This window comes from Balaenoptera borealis (assembly GCF_965194805.1).
Source record: "Balaenoptera borealis genome assembly, chromosome: 2".
NCBI classification, from domain to species: Eukaryota; Metazoa; Chordata; class Mammalia; order Artiodactyla; family Balaenopteridae; genus Balaenoptera; species Balaenoptera borealis.
The window spans coordinates 174,255,734-174,270,981 of NC_138867.1; the positions used below are offsets into that span (position 1 = coordinate 174,255,734).

General features: G+C 47.1%; 1 pseudogene across 1 annotated transcript; it reads left to right on the plus strand.

Annotated features, from left to right (window-relative positions):
- The first annotated feature begins 14,276 nt into the window (after positions 1-14,276).
- Positions 14,277-15,213, plus strand: LOC309623945 (NADH-cytochrome b5 reductase 3 pseudogene; annotated as a pseudogene). Its single transcript has one exon. The product of its transcript is annotated as an NADH-cytochrome b5 reductase 3 pseudogene (transcript).
- Positions 15,214-15,248: the final 35 nt, after the last annotated feature.

The window sequence follows — 15,248 nt, forward strand, 5'->3', positions numbered from 1 at the left end:
CCCCTTGCTGGCTCAGGTTTGGAGATTTTGTGCACAACGCAGGGAGGGTCAATGGGGTGAGAGGTGAGGGAACTGCTGGTTTTCATCCCCTCTTTCATGTTTTTCAAGAGACGTGAGCAAAATATGGAACTTTGTTCTATAAATCAGTGCTGCCTCCATGGGGCCTGAGCCACTTGGGTCTCCTGGTTGGAGGACTCAGAAATGTGTGGCAGAGGGACTCAAACAAATACATGTACATGAATATTCACAACAGCATTTTCACAGTAGCCAAAAAGTGGAAACAAACCAAATGCCCATTGATGGGTGAAGGATAAACAAAATGTGGTCCATAATACAAGGAAATATTAGCCATTAAAATGAATGAAGCCTGACACATGCTACAACGTGGATGAACCTCAAATTTGTCACACTGAGTGAAAGAAGCCAGACACAAAAGGCCACATAGTGCATGATCCCATTTATATGAAATGTCCAGAAGAGGCAAATCCATCAAGGCAGGAAGCAGACAAGCAGTTCCAGGGACCGGGGGAGGGGGGGACAGGGAGGGACTGCTCATGGGAACGGGGTTCCCTTTTGGGGTGATGAAAGCGATCTACAATTAGATACTGCTGGTGGTTGCACAACTTTGCAAATGCACAGAGTGCCCCTGAACTGTTCACTTTAAGATGGCTCCTTTTATGTCATGTGAATTTCACCTCCATTAGAAAAACGATTTTTAAATTGTGTGGCAGTGTCCTGGGGCTGGTTTCCGGGTGGTTTCAACATTTCAAATGGTGAAGCCTTGTGCTATCATCTGATTTTCTTGGCTGAGGATGGGATGGGCTCCCCCATTATGCAGTCAGTGCTCCTAGGAAGACCTGCTATTGGAGCTGGGGTGATGGTGGCCCTGCCTCTGCTGTTCTGACCTCCATGCGGACGAAACACCTGAGCGCTTTAGCTCTGCCAGCCTGCTGGACCCTCAGCTGCACAGGGCCCCCTAGCTCCGAGTCCCCTCACAGAATCCTCCTTGAGAGGCAAGGGCCACTGTGAGCCCATTTCCCAGATGATGGATTGAGGCTCAGATGCTCTTGGTTACCCAGCCGGCAAGTAGCCGAGCCCCGGTCTCACTCAGGTCTGGCTGGCTCCAACGCTGTGTGCTCGGCACCTCGCAGGTCCTCACTGTTGGGTCTAGGACCCCTCCCTCATCAAGCGGTGGCGTGGTGGGTGCTTCAGTGTGACTGCGTGCCTCCACACACACCCACTCACGTGGCTGGGCTCCTGCCGCTCCAGGCCTTCTGGGAAGCCGTGCCAGGTGCAACCTGTTTCTCTTAGAAGGGAGCAGAGCCAGGAGGGGGATGGGAAATGCTCTCAGTGTCTGAGTGCGGGCGGGGTGGGAGACGGGCTGTGCAGGAACTGCTGAGGGGCTGGGAACGTTCTGGGCTATGTGGAGAGGCGGGCAGCCTGTGGTTTTGGGAGCTGGGACAAGCCAACCCCTGCTGGTTGACACTAGGCACATCACTCCTGCCCTCCAACCTGTTTTCTTCTATGAAATGGGCTTTATAAGAGCCACTGCCTCTCAGAGCAGATCTGAGGGATGGATGAGACAATTGAGGGGTCTAGCCGACGGGGAGCCCCGCTTGGCAGGCGGAAGTTGGGGCAGGAAGGACTGTTCAGGTCCTGGATGGGACGACTGAGAAACACTCTGGGTTTAAAAACAAACAGCCAACAGTATGGCAGTTCCTCAAAAAAATTGAAAATAGATTGCGACAGATGAATGGATGAACAAAACGTGTTATATCTGTATGATGGAATATTATTCAACCTTTAAAAGAAAGGAAATTCTGACACCTGCTACAGCAGGGATGAACCTGGAGGACATGATGCTGGGCGAAAGAAGCCAGTCGCAAAAGGACAAATGCTGTGTGATCCCACTTATGTGAGGTCCCTAAAGTAGTCAAATTTGTAGAGACAGGAAGTAGAATGGGAGTTGCCAGGGAAGGAGGGAAAAATGGGTAGTTAATGTTTAATGGGGACAGAGTTTCAGTTTTGCAAGATGAAAAATTCTGGAGATGGACAGTGGTGATGGTTACACAACAGTGTGAAATGACTTAATGCCACTGAACTGTGATCTTAAAAATGGCTAAGATGGTGAATTTTAAGTTATGTGTATTTCACCACAATTTTAAAAAAGGAGCAAACAGCCCGATGATCCCTCCTGGTGGAGCAGCTCTGGGCTCAGACTGCACCAGATGAAGTTACCAGGTTTGTCCCTCTGACTAGAGGACCCGCAAACCATCTGCCTGCCAAGCTCCAGCTCATCCTCAAATGTCCCCTCCTCCAGGCAGCCCTCCTTGATCTCCCAAGTAGATTCTAGCTCTGCTATTGGGCACCCCCCAGCCCTTTCTCTGGCTCACCCCTGACCTCTCTGAGATGGGGTGTCTGCATCCGGCTCAGTCAAGGGGTGAGGCTGAGCCGATGAGAAGTTGGGGAGTGGGGAGCTCTGCTTTGAGGTTGGGAGAGTGTGGAGGCAGTAGCAGGGGAGAGAGGCTTAGGGGACCAAGACCTTTTGCTCAGTAGGCATTGTTGACTGCCCCTCCCACACCTGCCATGTGCCCTGAGGAGCCCCCAGGGTGGGGGACAGAGCAGGACACACAGTGTGTGCTCAGGACTGGACAGGGGCTGAGAGGCAGAGAGGGACCTTTGACATCGGCTCAGTGACACTGGAACCTGGCCTGGCCCTGTGGCGGGAGCTGGGGGCCTGGGGGAGAGAGAGGGGCAAAAAGGATTGTCCCTCGAAGGCTGGCCTGGAGAGGGTGCGTGTGTGTTTGTGTGCTGTAGGCACACGTGTACGTGTGTATCTTTCTGTGTATCTGTGTCTGTTGTAGGCGTGTCTCTCTGTGTTGTGTGTCTCTCTGTGTGTCTGTTGTGTGTGTTTCGTGTGTATATCTGTTCACGCTTTGTGTCTCTGCGTGCTTATGCACGCGTGCGTGATGCACCCATGTGTGTGTGTGCGCACGTGCCTATGTGGCATTTTTGAGGAACTGAATCCCCTGCTCGGATGTGTTTGCTGCCCAGAGAGTATGGGAGGCCCCTCCATGCCGTCATCACCGCCACAACCTCCCTACCCCACAGCCCCAAGTCCCCAAGCCTTCTCAGCTCTCTGGCCACACCCCAAATCCGACCTCTTCTCTCCATCACCCAACACCCCAGGCCTCCCCACCTCCCTCCTGCCTGGGTTCTCCTCTCTCCCATCAGCTGCCAGGTGAAGCTGTGAAAACCTAAACCTCTCTGTGGCTCCCCATCCCCTTCTCTGGGGGGTCCTGATCTTTGTTCTTCTCTCCCTGCCACGCCTGGCTGGCTGCGTCCTGCCCGTCCCAGGCCTCAGCCTCTGCACTGAGCTCTCTGGGATGCCTCTCCAGCCCATGCCAGGCCGGGGCCTCCCTGCCCTCATGCAGGTCCCGACATGCTGTGGTGGAGATATCTGTTGCCCTTACCTCATGCCCCCGAGGGGAGGGGTTTTGTTGTGTGGTTCAGTTGCCTCCTTGCATTGAGAACGTGGCCTGGTACTCAGCAGGTTCTCAATAAATACCCGAATGAATGAATGAATGAATGAGGGTGGGAGGAGGGGCTGGAGAGGTCAGAGGAACCAGATGCAGCAGGGACTTGCCTGAGGGCCTGGTCAGGGGACAAATGCTAAGAAGTGGGCCAGACAACACCTAAGAGGGGCAACGCATGGTCTGAGAAGCACGTGGTGTGAGTTGGACAAGAGGCAAGTGCCAGGGCTGGTAGGACATCCAGGACAGCTGGGCGCATCCAGTGGAGATGCAGGGGCTTAGGCTAGGAGGGTGCGGGAGGGGAGGGGAGAAGTGGGGGAGCTGAGATTCAGGAGGTGGAAAGGGTGGGATCATGGATGATCCACGTGGGGGAGATGAGCCTCGATTTCCCGTTTGTGCTTCGGAATAGCTAGGCTGGCGCTCACTGAGGCAGAAGGGGCCCCCGGGGTGAGGAGGAGAAGTAGAGTGTTGGGTCCTTCGGGGGATCCCTTAACTCTGTGGCCATTTCCTGGGAGGCAGGAGGACCTGGAGACCTTGTTTCAAGATCAAGCCGAGAAAGAGGATCCACGGAGGGGATGGAGACGAAACAGTGGTAGGAAAACACAGAGGGGGATGGTGGCCCAGGAGCCGAGGGCAGAGGGGGCCGCTCAAAAAGGTGGGTGTGGTCAGCACCCCACTGGTTCCTCAGTGGGGAGCTTGGCACAGAATCCGGTGGGTGCAAAGTCCAATTGCAGTGGGGTTGGAACATGCATGAACCACAGCCCTACCAGCAGGGCTGAAATGGAAAAGTCTGATAACACTAAGTGCTGACGAGGATGTGGAGCAAATGGAACACTAGCTCACCTCTGTGGGAGGTAAAATGGCACAGCCACCTTGGAAGACTGTTTTGCAGTGTCCACTGAACATAGATTCCCCCCTCCCCTATAACCCAGACATTCCACCCCTGGGTGTTTATCCACAAGAGATGAAAACATGCAGTAGCCACAGGACCTGGGCACACCCGCTTGGAGAAGCTCTGGACACAAGCTGAACACCCATCGACAGAACTGGTCAAACAAATTGCTGTACAGCTGTGCTGTGGAATAGTATACTGCAAGGAAAAAGGATGGAGGATGTAGGTGAATCTTTCAGGTACGATGATGAGCAAAAGCAGTGAGATCAAAAACTGGACACTCTGTGTGAGTCTGTGTACCTGAAGTTCAAGAACAGACAAAATGAACCAATGGTGTTAGCCAGCAGGATAGTAGTTCCTTCTGGGAGGTGGCACGAGGGAGCCTGTCTGGGGGATGGAGCGGTGTTATGTTATGTGTCAATTTGAACATACACAGAGGTAAAAACGCATCAGGCTACACACCTCAGATCTGAGTATTTGGCACAAATTGCTGTGTGTTATATCTCAATCCAAAGGTGAGTATATACAGTCACAAAAAACAATTTGGGCAGCACTTGAAATACATGAGATTTGGTGGGGTAGGGAAGCTGGGCGGTGATCACTGAAAAGAACTTGCCAGAAATTTCCAGGCATGGTATTCCCAGTTTGGCCAGGAGTCATGGCCTTTTAGTCTTATAAAAACCAGTGAAATTCCTCAAAAAAACTAAACATGGGATTACTGTATGATCCAGGAATTCCACCCTTAGGTATATACCCATAAGAACTGAAGGCAGGGATGAAGATAGATATTTTTACACCTATGTTTATAGGAGAATTATTCACATTGGCCAAAAGATGGAAACAACACAAGTGTCCATCTACAGAGGAGTGACTATACAAAATCTGGTAAATCCACCCAATGGAATATTATTCAGCCATAAAAAAGGAATGAAGCACTGATACATGCTACAACATGGATGAATCTTGAAAACATCATGCTGAGTGAAAGCAGCCAGACGCAAAAGGCCACACAGCACGTGATTCCATTTACATGAAATGTCCAGAACAGGCAAATCCACAGAGATGGAAAGCAGATTTTGGTAGTTACCAGGGACTGAGGGAGGGGGATGGGGAGTGACTGCTCATGGGGACGGGTTTCCCTTGAGGTGATGAAAATTTCTGAGATTAGATAGAGGTGGTGGTTGCACAATATTGTGAATGCACTAGATGCCGTGGAATTGCCCACTTCAAAATGGTTATGTAAATTGTTATATGTTATGTGAACTTCACCTCAGCTAAAGGAACAAGAGTGAATTGGCGACACCAGGGCCTTGCACCTTCTAAAAGGATCTTGGCCCCTAGAGAGGGCAACTGAGTAGTTCCTACATGGTTGACAACAACCTAGAACTTCCTTTCTTCTAACAAAATGGCATGTAGAAGCCCCATGTGGACATGGAAACAGGCCCAGAGAGGGTCGGGAGTCTGCTCGAGGTCACACAGCAAGGGGAGCCAGTCTGTGGGGCTCGGCTTTGGACTGGGGTTCTTGGCTGAGATTGAGCAAGGGACAGACCCAGTTCCACATCTGTTGAATGGCTGGAAGGATGTGGGTGAGGGGTGCCCTGTCTGCTCTCCCCCAGGAGGCCCCCGTCCCAACCCCAGGGGGCAGCACTGGGTGTAGGGGACCTGCCCAGTCCTGGTGCCCTGAGGACTGCTCCAGCCTGTCTTTGGGCCTCAGTTTCCCCATGTGTTCAGGGGGGCTGCAGGGCTCAGGCAGGTACTGGACCACCTGCTGTGAGCTAAGGTTCCCTGAGTCTGGGAGGTTCAGACTGACTCCTTGGTGGCCCTAACTTGATCCTTTTAGCCAGGACAGGCTGGCTGGTGGGGATCACAGGCACCACCCGAGATCAGGGCCCCCAGTGCCCCTGTCCTCCTTCCAACCATAGTTTCCCTAGCTTCTTCTGGCGGGGGCTGAGAGAGCACAGCTGAGTGATCTGGGAGCATTCGGAACCTGAGAACTTTCTATGACATTTCCGAGCCTCAGTTTCTACATCTGTCACGGTCAGGCTAAATGAGAATCCCCCAGAAAGGATAACATGTGTCTGGGGCACCCCCATGCTCAGAGAGGGCCTGATCTCCCCATCCCCAGGCCTGTCCCGCCCACCTTTCTCTGTGGCCTTGGACCCAAGTCTGCAAGCATTTATTTCTGACCCGTGGGCGCCCCCTGATGGCCATGACTGGCAGAGCCTTGTGGGCATGTCCACAGGTCCCAGTCCCAGCCTAGCACTGCCCTGGACCCTGGGGACACAGCAGTGACAAACCAAACAGGGGACCCTTCCCTTGGGGGGCTTCTAGGCAGATAGGGGACACAGGAAATGTGGAACAAAGAACAATTGTATGTATGGACAAGCTGGCCTGGCTCGGGGAAGACGAGATTTGAATTGAGATGTGAGTGTCAGGAAGGAGGCAGCCGATATGGGTACACGAGATGGAGGTATCTGCAAGTGCAAAGGCTCCGAGGTGGGAACAAGCTTGGGGCACATAAGTGGGGGTGGCAGGAGCAGAGGGGAGGAGGGCGAGACTGGAGGCCTGAGAGGGGATGAGACCAGACACTCAGGCGAGGAGGGAGGGTTTTACTCTGAGGGCACTGGGAGCTATGGTAGGATTTTGAGTGAGGGTGGGACAAGCTTTATTAACAGTGATCTTGAGCTGTCACAAAAACACTGATGATAATTTAACATGTATGCACCACTGACCAGAAGAAATATAAAACTTGACAATGCAATCAAGGCCCATGGTCCCCAGCTCAGCCCTGGGCGTTCCTCTCCCTGCCCCAGAGGGTACCTCTGTCTAGAATTTGGAGTTAGTCTCTCCCGTATACCAGCGGTCCCCAACCTTTTTGGCACCAGCGACCGGTTTCATGGAAGACAATTTTTCCATGGGCCCGGGGTGTGTGTGGATGGTTTTAGGATGATTCAAGCGCATTACATTTATTGGGCACTTTATTTCTATTATTATTACATTGTAATATATAATGAAATAATTATACAGCTCACCATAATGCAGAATCAGTGGGAGCCCTGAGCTTGTTTTCCTGCAGCTAGATAGATGGTCCCATCTGGGGGTGATGGGAGACAGTGACACCCGAAGTGTGTTGCTTATATCTAGCCTACTCTGTAAGATGCAGCTTCATGGTCACTTGCCACTCACTGATAGGGTTTTGATATGAGTCTGCAAGCAACTGATTTATTATGGTCTCTGTGCAGTCAAACCTCTCTGCTAATGATAATCTGTATTTGCAGCTGCTATCCAGCGCTAACATCACCGCCTCAGCTCCACTTCAGATCATCAGGCATTAGATTCTCATAAGGAGCACGCAACCTAGATCCCTCACATGCGCAGTTCACAGTAGGGTTCGTGCTCCTATGAGAATCTAATGCTGCCGCTGATCTGACAGGAGGCAGAGCTCAGGTGGTAGTGCAAGCGATGGGGAGCGGCTGTAAATACAGATGAAGCTTCGCTCGCTCACCCGCCCCTCACCTCCTGCCGTGCGGCCCGGTTCCTAACAGCTTGGGGACCCCTGCTTTATACGATTTTATATTTTATTATATACTATGTGACCATAGATGTCGAAGTGTTGTTTTATGTGATTTTAAACTTTGTATCAGTAAGGCGGGGGGGAACATCCTCCTGCAGTTTGCTCATTTCATTAACAAGGTTTATGTATTTTTAGCTATTAGTTTTTCAGTTTATTTTTAAACTTTGAAAAACTGAGGTATAACACGTGCACGTAAAGTGTTTAAAGTGCATGTCTTCAGTGCACGTGACTTACACATGTGTAAGCAGCACCCAGGTCACAATGTAGAGCTTTCCCATCATTCCAGAAGGTTCCCTCCAATCAGTAGCCTCCTGGTCCCAGCAGCAGCTGCTTTCGCTCGTGCCTGTGATCCGTTCTGTGGTGGCATGGGGAGAGCCCTTCTGCTTTTTTTGTCGCTGTATAACATTCCATTGTGTGGCTCATCTACACCTTGTGTTTCTAGTCTGGGGCTATCATGTGTCAGGCTGCTGTGAACATCTGAGCCCCTGTCTTTTCATGGCATGTGTGCTCAGTTCTCTTGGGTGAATGTCCAGAGGTTGAACTGTAGAGTCGCAGGCTGGGCAAATGGTCAGCTTTGGTAGAGACCACAGGGCGTAGCTGAGAGATGTGGCCGTGTCAGTATACCCAGCCCTGGGCCATTCACTGAGTGAGCAGAATATGTGCATGGATAAATTGACAACTGTTCTGCCATCATCCCACCAGCTCCCATTTGGTTATTTCCCATTGTTAGCTCTTACAGAGCTATGGTGAGTGTTCTTGGACCGTTTGTGCTTGTGTGAGGGGTATACAGGGGACTTGTGATGGAATTTGGGCCAGGGCCATAGGACAATGACATTGTTACTTTAGCCTCTAATTAAAATTCAGCATTTCTGAGGCGGGGCTGTGAAATCATAGGGGGCTTAGGGGGGCATCGATTACTGGTCTTTCCTGCCGGCTGTGTGCCTGTGCCAGAGAAAGCCTTTCCTTCTGTGCTTGTCTGCTAGGATCTCTGAGAGGGGCACTTTCTGATGTTTGATGGTAAATGGGGATCGTTTATGATGGGGAAGTAGCTTCCTTCTATCCCTATACCTGTTTCTACTAGAAAAGTCAGCTGTGTCTTAAGCATTCCTTTCCCAAATTTACTGATATGGTTCAGTTTGGTGGTGGGATGAGTTATGTGGATCGAGTGGACACTGTGGAACCCATAACCTTCCTGGAATAAACCTTGCTTAGTCAGAGCATGTTGTAGTATTGACCTGCTGCTCAATTCTGGTTTGCTAATATTTTGTTTAGAAGTTTTGCTTCTAAAGTAAGGCTCATCTACAGTTTCCTTTTTTTTTTTTTCCTATCTTTTTAAAGAAAATTTATTTATTTGTTTTTATTTTTGGCTGCGTTGGGTCTTCGTTGCTGCACACGGGCTTTCTCTAGTTGCGGCGAGAGGGGGCTACTTTTCGTTGCGGTACGCGGGCTTCTCATTGTCGTGGCTTCTCTTGTTGCAGAGCACGGGCTCTAGGCACGCAGGTTTCAGTAGTTGTGGCACGTGGGCTCAGTAGTTGTGGTACGCGGGCTCTAGAGCGCAGGCTCAGTAGTTGTGGCACACGGGCTTAGTTGCTCCACAGCATGTGGGATCTTCCCGGGCCAGGGCTCGAACCCGTGTCCCTTACATTGGCAGGCGGATTCTTAACCACTGCGCCACCAGGGAAGCCCCTTTTCCCCTATCTTTAACTGGTCTGGGTATTCAAGTGCTGGCTGCTTCCAAGACTGAACTGGGGAGCTTTCCACCATTTTGATTGCCTGGAATTAGAGTCATCTGATTTGTAATACATTAAATTGGGGGGAATTATAATATCGTACTGTAAAGTACATGAAACAGAAATGTACAGTTTAACAGAATTATGAGGCAAACATCTGTGTTACCACCATCCACTCAAGAAACAGAGTACGGGAAGCATCTCAACCCACACCCCCTGGTCCTTCTCCTCTCCTCCCCCTCCCCCAGGTAGCCCTGTTCTGACTTAACCTTCATCTTGCTTTTTAGAGTTTTTCCCTTACTCTGGAAGCATCCCTGAAGAATATAGTTTAGTTTAAGCCTGTTTTTGAACTTCATCCCAAAGGAATCACCCTGTTTATGTTGTGTGTCTGAATCACTATCCATTAAGTAGGTCTTGATGCCCAGCTAAGAAAGCCATCCCCTCTTATTCTTCTTCAAGATTCTTAATTATTCTTGGCCCTTTGATCTTCCATGTACATTTTAGAATTCCCTTGTCAAGTTCCACAAAAACCTGACTGGGATTTTGATGAGGGATGCATTTAATCTATAATTCAATTTGAGGAGGGTATTAGTTTCTTATTGCTGCGGTAACAAATTACCACCAAGTTAAAACAACACAAATTTATTAACGTAACAGTTCTGGAGGTCAGAAGTCTGGAATGGGTCGCACCATGCTAAAAGCAAGGTGTCAGCAGGGCTGTATTCCTTCTGGGGGCTCCAGTGGAGAATCTGTCTCCTCACCTTTTCCAGCTTCTAGAGGCTGCCTGTGTCCTTGGCTCACGGCCCCGTCCTCCATCTTCAAAGCCAGCAACAATGGGCTGAGTCCTTCACACACTGCCACTTTCTGGTTCTTCCTCTTCTGTCACTTTCTTCCACATTTAAGGACTATTGTGATTACATTGGGCCCATCCAGGTTATTCAGGGTAATCTCCCTATTAAGGTCAGCTGATTAGCAACCTTAATCCCATTTGCAAACTTAACACCCCTCTGCCATGTAACTTAACATATTCATAGGTTTGGGGGATTAGAATGTGGACATCTTTGGGGGGCATTTTTCTGCCTACCACAAGGAGTACTGGCATCTTTGATACTGTGACCCTATAATCATGGTATATCTACCCACTAGGTCTTCTCTAATGACCCTCCATAAAGGTCATATACAGGCCTTGTATATTTTTAAAAATTTAATCCTAGGTACTTCATTTTTTTGACACTGTTGTCAATAGTTGTAGTTTGCTTAAGAGTTGTTTATTCTTTTAAATCATAAATGAATGTTTAATTTTTTCAAATACTTTACCTGTACCTACCTATTGAAATGATCACATATGTTTTCCTCCCTTACTCCTTTTAAGATAGTGGATTGCTTTTCCAGTATTAACCCAATTTTGCCTTCCCAGGATTTAACCCAATTTAGTCACAATGTTATGTCCTTTCTATACATTGCCAACTCCACCCCCCACCCCACCTCCTGGAATTTTATTTAGGATTTTCACATCTATGGTCATCAGTGAGATTGGTCTATAATTTTCTTGTCTCAGATTGTTTCATGGACATGCTGATTTCCTAAAATGAGTAAGGGAATGTTTCTTATTTTTCTATTCTTTGGGCAGAGTTTGTGAAATTCTTCTTCTTTTTTTTTTTTTTTTCTTTAATGTTTGGTAAAACTTTCCCAATAAAGGCATCTGGATCTGGAGTTTTGACTAGTTTAATTTCTTTAGTAGTTATAGAACAATTCAGATTTTTCATTTCTTTTCAGTTTTTTTCCCCTCTAGGAATTTATCCAAGTTATCTAAAATTTTCAAGTTTGCTGGCATAAAGTTGTTCATAATACCCCTTTATCCAGTACTCCTTGCCCATATGGTATCTTCAGGTGGATTAGAAAAAGACAGTCCTCCTCGAGGTGGATGAAGCTTTGGGCCAGGCACACAGTTTGGTAGACAGAAAGTGGGCTGAGTGTCTTTGGGAAGTGCCACTTGCCTTGTTCTCATCTTTTTAATGTTTCAAAAGCTACAGTAATGTCTTTTTTTTTCTCCCCATTTCCAATAATAGCTATTAGTGCCTTTTTTTCATCTTGCTCAAAATTTCCAGTTTTTCAATTTCATTCATCTTTTAAAATAGCTGACTTGTTGATTCTTTTTATTTGAATGTTTGTTTTCTATTTCCTTCATATCTGCTCTTTATTATTTCCTATCTATACTCAGGTTTATTTTGTTCTTTTCCTAAATTCTGGAGACAGATGCTTAGCTCATCATTTTCAGTCTTTCTTTTATAATATATATTTTATCAATATATATAATGTATTACATATTACATATATGCAACATATATTGCATATATTTTAATATCTAGTATTAATACACTTAAGGCTGCAAATTTCCTTCAAAATGCTACTTTAGCTGCATTGCACAAGTTTTTAAATGAAGTATTTTCATTATCTCTCAGTTCAAGATAATTTTCCAAAAATTTAATTATTTCCTAAAAATTAATTTCCCTAAAATTTCCTAAAATATAATTTTCCTAAAATTTCTTCCTTGTTCAATGGGTTATTTAGAACTGGTTTCCAAAAAATGGAGATTTTTCTTATTATTGTTTTAAAATTGATTCCTAACTAAATAACGTTTTGGTAAAGGGACTATTTCCTTCAATCTTGCTTTATAACCCAGTGTGTGCTTCAAAGAAAAATGTATTTTGTAGTTGCTGAATACAATGTTCTACATATACAGGCCCATTAGGTCAAATTTATTAATTGTATAGTTCAAATATTCTGTATCTTTACTGACTTTTTTGGTTTATTTGTTCTATCAACTGCTGAGAGAGATGAGTTTAAATTGCTCATTATTACTGTGGATTTAACTATCTCTCCTGGTAGTTGTGTCAAATTTTGCTTTATGTATTTTGAGGCCATGTTATTAGCATCACACAAATTAAAAATATTTTTATCTTCGTGATGAAATGAATCTTTTATTATTATTATATGTCCCGCTTTATCTCCAGCAATGATTTTGCCTTAAAGCATATGTTGTCTAATATTAATATAACCATTCCAGCTTTCTTATGGTATTTCTATGGTTATTTTCCCCATCTGTTATATATTTTTAAAAATTAATTAATTAATTAATTTTATCTTTGGCTGTGTTGGGTCTTCGTTGTTGCACGTAGGCTTTCTCTGGTTGCGGCGAGCGGGGGCTACTCTTCGTTGCAGTGCACGGGCTCTAGGCTCACGGGCTTCAGTAGTTGCAGCACGCAGGCTCAGTAGTTGTGGCGCATGGGCTGTTGCTCCACGGCATGTGGGATCTTCCCGGACCAGGGCTCGAACCTATGTACCCTGCATTGTCAGGCAGATTCTTAAACACTGCGCCACCAGGGAAGTCCCCATCCTGTTATTTTTTTAACTTTCTGTATTTTAACGGTTTTTATGTGTCTCTTATAACATAGAGTTGAAATTTTTAAAAATCCAGTTTGACAAACTGACCTTTAGGCTGGAGTGTATAGTCCATTTACATTTAATGTAATAATTGATATCACACTTAAATCTAGATTTAAATCTACCCTATTAATTTACTTTTTATTTTTACCCTTTCTATGTTCCTTTTTATCCCCCCTCTGGCCTCTCTGGCCTCCTTTTAGGTTGTCTGTGGCTTTTTAAAAAAATCATTGTCTTCCCTCTGAACATTTGGAAGTTACAATTCTGCTTTTATTATTGTAGTGATTCCTTTAGAAGTTATAATGCATGCTTATCAAAATGCAGGTTTCATCGATGTATTTTACTTTTGTCCCACACAATCGTGGACTTGGAACACTTTAACTCCATTTACTCCCTGAGGACTTTTTTTTTTCTGTTGTACATTTTAATTCTATCATTTTTTTTAACTCCAGGAAACATTATTGTTTTATGCAACCTATGTTTGTTTAGGTTTTCCCATGTATTTACTCCTTCTTTATTCTTTATTCCTTCTTACATCTTGAATTTCCATCTGGGATCACTTTCTTTTTGCCCAAAGTAATATAATTTAGAATTTTCTTTAGTGTGAGTTGGCTGCTGGCAAACTCTTATGGGCTTTGTCTGAAAAAGTTTTTATTTCAACCTCATTCTTGAAATATTTTTGTTGGGTTGGCAGTTTTCTTTCAGCACATTGAAAATGTCATTTTGCTTTCATCTGGCTTCCTTTATTGCTGATGAAAAGTAGGCTGTTTACCTTGTCACACTTTTGAAGTTAATGTGTTTTCCACCCCCAGCTGCTTTACAGATTTGTTGTCTTTTTTTTCTTTATAAATTTTACTGAAGTGTAACATATATATAGAAGAGTGAGCAATCATAAATGCTTGATTAATTTTCAGAAGTGAGAACACTCATGTAACCTGCATCCAGATTAAAAACAAAATCACTGGTATTTTCTAATTTCCATTACATTTTCTTCTTTAATTACACATGGTAATTTAGAAGTGTTCTTAAAAACTATATTTGGGCTCAGTGACGTGGCGGGGGGGGCAGGCCCAGGGCGTGGCAGTCTTGGTGGTGGCGGCGGAGCTAGAGCAGAGCGGAGCCACCACGGGGCCTGGCTGAGCAGGCTGGGCCACGTGGTCCTCTCCCCAGTGTGGTTCCTGTACAGCCTGCTCATGAAGCTGTTCCAAAGCTCCACCCCAGCCATCACCCTCGAGAACCCGGACATCAAGTACCTGCTGCGGCTGATTGACAAGGAAGTCATCAGCCTTGACACCTGATGGTTCCACTTTGCTCTACCGTCGCCCCAGCACATCCTGGGCCTCCCCATAGAGCTAGCACATCTACCTCTCGGCTCGAATCGATGGGAACCTGGTCATTCGGCCCTACACGCCCGTCTGCAGTGATGACAAGGGCTTTGTGGACCTGGCCATCAAGGTTTACTTCAAAGACACCCACCCCAAGTTTCCCGCTGGAGGGAAGATGTCCCAGTACCTGTAAAGCATGAAGATTGGAGGCACCATTGAGTTCCGAGGCCCAAATGGGCTGCTGGTCTACCAGGGCAAAGGAAAGTTTTCCATCTGTGCGGACAAGAAATCCAACCCTGTCATCAAGACGGTGAAGTCTGTGGGCATGCTTGCAGGAGGAACGGGCATCACCCCAATGCTGCAGGTTATCTGCGCCATCATGAAGGACATGGATGATCACACCGTGTGCCACCTGCGCTTTGCCAACCAGACTGAGAAGGACCTCCTGCTGCGGCCAGAACTGGAGGAACTGAGGAATGAACATTCTGAGTGCTTCAAGCTCTGGTACACGGTGGACAGAGCCCCTGAAGCCTGGGACTACAGCCAGGGCTTCCTGAACGAGGAGATGATCCGGGACCACCTTCCGCCCCTGGAGGAGGAGCCGCTGGTGCTGATGTGCGGACCCCCGTGCGTGATCCAGTACGCCTGCCTGCCCAACCTGGACAGCGTGGGCCACCCCAAGGAGCGCTCTTTCGCCTTCTGATGGGCGGGCCCTGTCCGCACCCACCCCTCCTGCTGTTGTCTGTTAAC